The sequence below is a fragment of the Macrobrachium rosenbergii genome, chromosome 37 (genome assembly GCF_040412425.1).
Source record: "Macrobrachium rosenbergii isolate ZJJX-2024 chromosome 37, ASM4041242v1, whole genome shotgun sequence".
NCBI classification, from domain to species: Eukaryota; Metazoa; Arthropoda; class Malacostraca; order Decapoda; family Palaemonidae; genus Macrobrachium; species Macrobrachium rosenbergii.
The window spans coordinates 36294037-36301536 of NC_089777.1; the positions used below are offsets into that span (position 1 = coordinate 36294037).

General features: G+C 39.2%; 1 protein-coding gene across 1 annotated transcript in view; it reads left to right on the forward strand.

Annotated features, from left to right (window-relative positions):
• Window positions 1-26: 26 nt before the first annotated feature.
• Window positions 27-7500, forward strand: part of LOC136825489 (beta-secretase 1-like) — a 294215-nt gene continuing 286741 nt past the window's right edge. Inside the window, exon 1 of the mRNA XM_067082034.1 lies at window positions 27-48. The gene's annotated coding sequence lies outside the window, so the exon portion shown is untranslated. The remainder of the gene's footprint in view (window positions 49-7500) is intronic.

A 7500-nucleotide genomic window follows, 5' to 3' on the forward strand; every position in this document is an offset into this window, starting at 1 on the left:
GTGCCCGAGGACCGCTATGTCTCCCTAGACGACTTCTCGAGATTTCAAGTGAGTATTGAAAATGATTAGTGTTCTTGTTTATGCAACTTTAGTGGTAGAAAATAAGTCATGACTTCTCTCTTAGTCATATTATCATGTTGATTTAAATTCTTATGAATTGACCATCGACCAAACAGTGTTGTGCCTCAAAATATCGCCTCATTGCCATGTTCACAATTATGATTCTGTAACCTATCTTTGTAACATAATGTTACACTCATGTTCGCACATGTTTCGTAACCAGCACCGAAAATCACTTGTGACTTGAAGCGCGGCCATTCTGTCACATTAACGCACATTAACTGACTATTGTGAAAATGAGTCGTGAATGAAAGCAGAATCGTCTTCAGATATTTATCGAAAGTGGGATAGTCGTAACTCGTTACTTTTTAGTTTTCTGTAAAAGAAAACTATTGAGATGGCTTTGTCTGTCCGTCCTCACTTTTTCTGTCCGCCCTCAGATCTTAAAAGCTACTGAGGCTAGAGGCCTGCAAATTGGTGTGTTGATCATTCACCCCCCAATCATCAAATATACCAAATTGCAGCCCTGTAGCCTCAGTAGTTTTTATTTTATTTAAGGTTAAGGTTAGCCATGATTGTGCGTCTGGCACCGCTAGAGGTGCCAGCCGCCGACACATCTTCACTTGACCGCATCTGTGGAGCAACTGAGCACTGCCAGGTTGTGGCTGAGAGTTTCATACTGCAGCGCATCGTGAGTTTCATACAGCATTATACGCCGTACAGAAAACTCGATTGCGCCAAAGAAACTTCGGCGCATTTTTTACTTGTTTATTTGGTTTTCTGCCATATTTTATTGTGTTGCCTGTTGGCATTATGACGCCTTAGATACTAACCGAATCTTGAGGGCCATTTTTTTATCGCATTTATTGAATACGTTTATTCGCGATGCTCCCGAGGTCTTCGGTGCTTTTGGGATGTTCATGTTGTGTGGGGTACTTTTGGAATGTTCGTTATCCTTGGGATGATCTCTCTCTCTCTCTCTCTCTCTCTCTCTCTCTCTCTCTCTCTCTCTCTCTCTCTCTCTCTCTCTAACCCAATTAGAGGCTTCATCCCATTTGTGAGGGTATGGGAAAAAATATTTAGAAAGGGAAAAACCATATCGTCGGGTGTTAGTGCTGATTAGGGGATAGTGAGGAGAAACTGCAGAATCGAGTAAAAAAAAATTGGAAGTATTCTCAAGAGGAGAAAGCTGGAAGTAAACGTTATCAATAGTAAGTTATAAGGATAAATGGAAATCAAGAAGATGATTTGGTGAATGTTAATATGGATGGTGGAAGAATAGGAGCAGCTGAGTCTTATGAGAATTTGGGTGTAAATAAACTGGGTAATGGTGGGACTGGTAAATGGTGAGTCACAGAATAGGCGAAGTGAGAAAGGTAGCGGAGTGCGTGCAAGTGATTGGGAAGAGCCTTGAATTGTGCATGGAAGTCGAGATTGGAATGTCTGAAGGAATGGTTGAGGCGACTCTCCTCTGTGGAAATGAAGGTTGGATGTCGAATCTGAATGAAGAAAAAAAAATTGAAGCTGTTTAGATGGAGAATTGATAAGGTGAGAAGATGTGGCAAAAACTAGAAGCAGTAAAAAGAATTACATAAACGAAAGGATAGATCAGAGGATTCTGAAATGGTATGGTCACGTAGAAAGAATAGGTGACGACTACTCCGTGACATGTGTGCGTGGCTCAGAAGTACTAGGGAGAAGTCTTTGAAAGGGACGGATATTTGGTGTGCAAGAGGCATCAGAAAAAATTTACCCTAATATCCAGGTAACGGTTGAATGCAAAGAACATATGAGCGAATGGCGCTCAGTATGTTGGTGGTTTGTTATGCTGTAGATGAGCAGTATGTGCAAGTATATTAAGTGGCTCATGTTGTGGAAGTTTTGTTGCACTGGAGGTTCATCTACGACTCTGCAGTGAAGGTAGAAATGTGGCAGAGCCTTCTTTGCTTTTTCCTCTGTGTCTGGCGCTTTCCCTGTCAGGAAAATATACTGTATGTATATACGAGTATATATATATATATATATATATATATATATATATATATATATATATATATATATACATATATATATATATATATATATATATATATATATATATATAGGCTAAGTTTTCTTCGTTTCTTTTTCTTTTCTACTTCTTGCAAGCATTTTGATATGTGCACGCGCACACACACATATGTATTTATATATGTATGTATATATAAATATACACATACATACATATACGTGTGTGTGTTTGTGTGTTTGTGTGCATATCAAAATGCTTCCGAAGAAGTAGAAAAAGAAAAAGAAATGAAGCCACCTCAGCTAATAATAAAGGTTGGCTCCGCGCCCCTGAACCGGTTTAATTACCTGCCTTTATAACCCAGCGTTGCCTAAATCACCAAGCGGTCAGGCCTCCAATGTGACCTGGGCTGACGTTTCATTAGTGCAATGTGTCCGATATGGTAGACTCCTATTACCTAGGTAATGGAAGACTGTAATCTCTGGGAATTCTGAAATCACCGTCGAGTTCGGAAATTCTAGAAAGGATGACGATGTCACTAGGAAGTGCGTGGCCTGATGATTTTTTGTGTCGTTGTCATTTATATTGAAAATTAACCTTAACAGAACACCGGGTTACATTTTTAGACTCTCACAGGGTCGACCAGAAGGACTCTTTTTTTTAAATGAGTTGTGGATATTGAAACATGTTAAAGTTAAAGAAGTCGGTCAGCTAACCTAAGTGGGAGAGAATCAAAGGGAGCCAAGTAAATGGATAGAAAATAATGCACTTTTGCGTTGAAGATACGCTGCTGCGAAGAACCTTTAAGTTAAAAGTTAAAGTCCTCCTATACGTCTGTAGGCTCATCGGGCAGACTCTGATCTCCGTTTCTTAGGCCGACTGCCAGGTGGGGGGATAGATCCCAAAGCCTTTAGATGACTAATAAAGCGTCAAAATAGGAGGAAAATGTGACAGCCAATTGAGGAAAAATCGGTTTTCCGAGAAAATTGAGAGGTGGTTACCCAGCAGCACACTGCTAGTCAATAAAGAAAATAACGCAACGACAGAAACAGACGACGCAAAACAAACTGATCGAACGAGTTTACAAAAACGTGAGGAAAGGGATCAGCCAGAAACACGGTGCGCACTGCACACTTCATATTCCGATGCATAAATTTTTCATACTCGATCGGGCACACCAGTTCCCACGTCCATGAGACTTCGATGAAGTTTATCGCCCACCCAAATGCAATACAGTTCCCTTGTCCGCCTGATTTTCTGTCCAGATTTATCGCTGGCAAGTGACTGCTTCTGAGAGGTGAATCATTTTTTAGTTTTCTGTAAAAGAAAACTGTTCTGCTGGCTTTGTTTGTCCATCCGCACTTTTTCTGTCCGCCCTCAGAACTTTAAAACTACTGAGGCTAGAGGGCTGCAAATTGCTATGTTGATCATCCACCCTCCAATTATCAAACGTACCAAATTGCAGCCTTCTAGCCTCACTAGTTTTTATTTTATTTAAGGTTAAGGTTAGCCATAAACGTGCTTCTGGCAACGATATAGGACAGGCCACCACCTGGCCGTGGTTAAAGTTTCATGGTCCGCGGCTCATACAATATTATACCGAGACCACCGAAAGATAGATCTATTTTTGGTGGCCTTGATTACACGCAGTACAGAAAATTCGATTGTGCCGAAGAAAATTCGGCGCATTTTTTATTTGTTTTTTCAAAAATAAAATCCATTCCATTGACACCATACGGTAAGACGGTTGCTCTTGAAAGTTAAATGTAGGGGTTTTACTTAAATTAAAATAGAGTTGTTTTGTCTCTCGTAAAAGAATATGAAATGTCGATTCTTATAAGAAGTGGTATTCAGATGTTAAAAACCAGTTAAAGTACAGTTCATCGAGAACCCAAGTTGGAGACGAAGTGACTTCTTATTTGCGAGAATAAAAGAAATTGCTTAAAATAAACCAGATTTCCAGTAAACTTCCAGTATTTTATTTGCGCATAGGCTTACTAAACATGTTAGACTACCACAAAAGTCTCTCCAGGTTGTTCAGTTCCCCTCTTAAATTCGCTTATCAAGAGAAGCCATTTGAGCGATGAAAGTCCCAAATCTGATTCGGCTTCATAATGGGATGATTTATGTGTGACTAACAAACTGGAGTTACTAAAGCAAAGGTCCAACAGATGAAGGACGTAAACATATGTCCCAGTCGTTACCTAATTCCATAGTCTCTGTAATCGCATCGTCTTACTACACCTCTGATTGATTATAATAATGATTTTGTGTTATCCCAAAACTGCTGATATTGACAGAAAGAATAACTCTAGAAATAAAACATAAAAAGGTCATTTGGATCTGGTCTAGTAGGGAGAAAACATTTGACCGATCGACTACTCCAGTTGTGCTTGTCTTGTGAGGTAAATACAGGTAACAGTGATGTGAAGTGAGAGAGAAAGTAGATCGTGTTGGTCTGTTGAAACGTCACGAGTCGCTTACAAGAGGTGTGCATGGACGTTCATCTTCAGAGTCAAGAGAAGAGAAAGTTTAGCAAAACATTAAAACCCTGCAGTCTATTAAAGTCTATTTCTTAGATGCCTGTCATTCAGTCTAACAAGTTAATCGACAACGATTGCTGTGACTCAGCTTGTAGTCTTGTCGGAGAGTAAATTGACGAATGGAAAAGGTATGAGCAATAAAAACAAACAGTTCAAGTAAAGAAACGTTGTCATTACTTTAAAGCAAGCAGTGAATGCTAGCGCGTCTTTAAAAGCCTTCGAGGAGGAAAAAAAATGAACAGGAACAGTCTCTTGGGCAAGGAGTCTGAAGTCGTTAGCATCTCAGCCGATGAATAAGTGGCAAGAATGGAACGGATTAACTTGATCTTTTTCTCAATGAAATAAACTTTGGCCTATTCTCTCCGCCATAACGAGTATCAAAGGAAATTTGCTGTAATTGAAGAAGCTATTTTACTTAGTTCCCGCTGCAAAAGAAGGAAAAATAATATTGTGGAAGGGTCGAGTTTGCGTTTCCCACCTCAGCCTTGGATTATGATTTCAGGATTTCTTTTAGCGCTGCGCACACATCATTTTTCTTCCTTTATTATTCTTTAAACCCCGAGGCTCAGATTTTTTTCCAGTCTGCGTTTTAGTTTTCTGTAAAAGAAAACTATTGTACCGGCTTTGTCTGTCGGTCCGCAGTTTATTCTTTCCGCACTTTTTTCTGTCCGCTCTCAGAGTTTAAAAACTACTGAGGCTATTGCAGCCCTCTAGCCTCAGTCGTTTTGATTTTATTAAAGGTTATAAAGTTAGCCATAATCGTGCTTCTGGCAACGATATAAGATAGGCCACCACTGGGGCGTGATTAAAGTTTCATGGGCCGCGGCTCATACAGCATTATGCCGAGACCACCGAAAGATAGATCTATTTTCGGTGGCCTTCATTATGCGCTGTAGCGGCTGTACCGAAAACTCGATTGCGCCGAAGAAACTTCGGTGCATTTAATTCCTTGCCTGTATTTTTGGAGTTCACAAGATCTTAACATTTTGAGCCAAGGCAACGTAAATAACTACGACAAAAATTCTGAAACATTTAAAATGCGTAAAATATTGGAAATGAAGCGACATTTTCCTCAAGAAGTATTCGGTATTTCATCTTTTCCCTGAAATCACACGAGTTAAGCTTCTTGAATTATGTATCACGTCTTTCATCAAGGGAGCTTTTCATGCCTCGGAGATTTCCCCCTCTGTAGAATCTCTCTATATTGCGAGACATGAATGTCAGAGGATGAGCATAGAAACTCGTTGCCTTCGCGGATTCAAAACTTCCTTAATGAAGTGAACTTATTTTCAGGAGGAATATTTCACACTTCCTCGGATGCTCAATAAAGTCTTTTATGTCTTGGGTTTATTTCTATCTGAGGCACAATAAACTGGTTAAGTTATTTTTTACTGCTTTACCGATCTCAAAATCAACAGATTTTACCGCTTTGCTTTCCGTTATTTATTTTTTCCTTTCCTCCAGGGGCAGTTAATTGTTATTTTCACTAGATATACTGTTACATTACTGCCTTTTTACCCCCTGTATATTTCGCTTCTTTTCTGTTTTTGAGGACAGATATTTGCTGTTTGCACTGGGAGGAGCATCGTTGTAATACTCATTTCCTCCCTTGCCTTGTTTATTCTTATCTGTTTCTTTCCTTGTGCGTGTATTGCTTCCTTTTCCTTCTTTCTTTCCGTTTTTGTTGTGAAATGCTTCCTAATTCCGCAGTCACTGTGAGGGATTGGCTAACTCGAGGGGTCAGGCCTATCACTTTTAGAAAGTGTAACTTCCCCCTTCTTCTGTACTCCCTGAATGATTGACCAATTCTTAAACAAGAGCAAAAAAGCGGACTAGTTATTACTTTTGTTTATGACCGTCTTGCCGGTTTCGGCTCTACAAAAAAATAAAAAAAGTAATATGAAAATATTTATATAATAATAGAACGCAACGTGATCTAGTTTATTTTTCGGTGAGAAGGATGGTCTACGGTTAAGAGACTGCACGTGTACTGTAGACTTACTGTCGTCCAGCCCGCGGTCAGGTTTTTTAACCATTGGCCCCTACAGAAATAAGCAGAATGAAGGTAACTTGGTCCAAGTTTAGGGAATTTGGGTACCGTCTATAGATCGGGATAATACGTCCCAATCTTTTCTTATATTTCCGTAATTTTTTAAGGTAACGGTACAATAACAACTCGGTCTTCATTTCCTCGGCCTCTTTTCGGCAAGGGCCAATACAACAATTCCTCCTCTTCAGCTTCTTCAGTTCCGCTGGCTTCGAATGCTCAGCCTCAATGTTTAACGAGGACATAATTGAATACAACCGGATATCGCCTCCCATTACCTCTGCCTGGTGAAAAGGAATGTCGTGCGGCCTACTGCCTTCATTAAACATTCAGAACATGAGCAGTATTGCCAGAACCCATCTGTTTCTGAATCCTCTGAATCCGCTTTAGTGCTCGATTTTTCACTGTTTTGGAAGAAGTGTCTGCAATTCCTCAGGGGTTTACAGTATAACGTTGTGATGAGTGTGACTGGCATTCATTGCATAATACGAGTTAACATTGCAGACCAGTTATTGTCTTATCATTTCGCCATCTGTTTGTTAGTCTGCAAAAAATCTTGCTTCCTAATCCATGCTGTGTTCCTTGGAGTTATTCAGTGTTTTCATCACTAAAGAAGTAAACTAATATATATATATATATATATATATATATATATATATATATATATATATATATATATATATATATATATATATATATATATATATATATATATATATATATATATATATATATCAGTGCATCAATGCTTGTTAGTCCTTCCAGCCAAACGTTCTCAGGTTTAGTGCCAGAGAATGGCTATTAATAATTTGCGTGATAAATTTATTATCGAACCCTGTTTT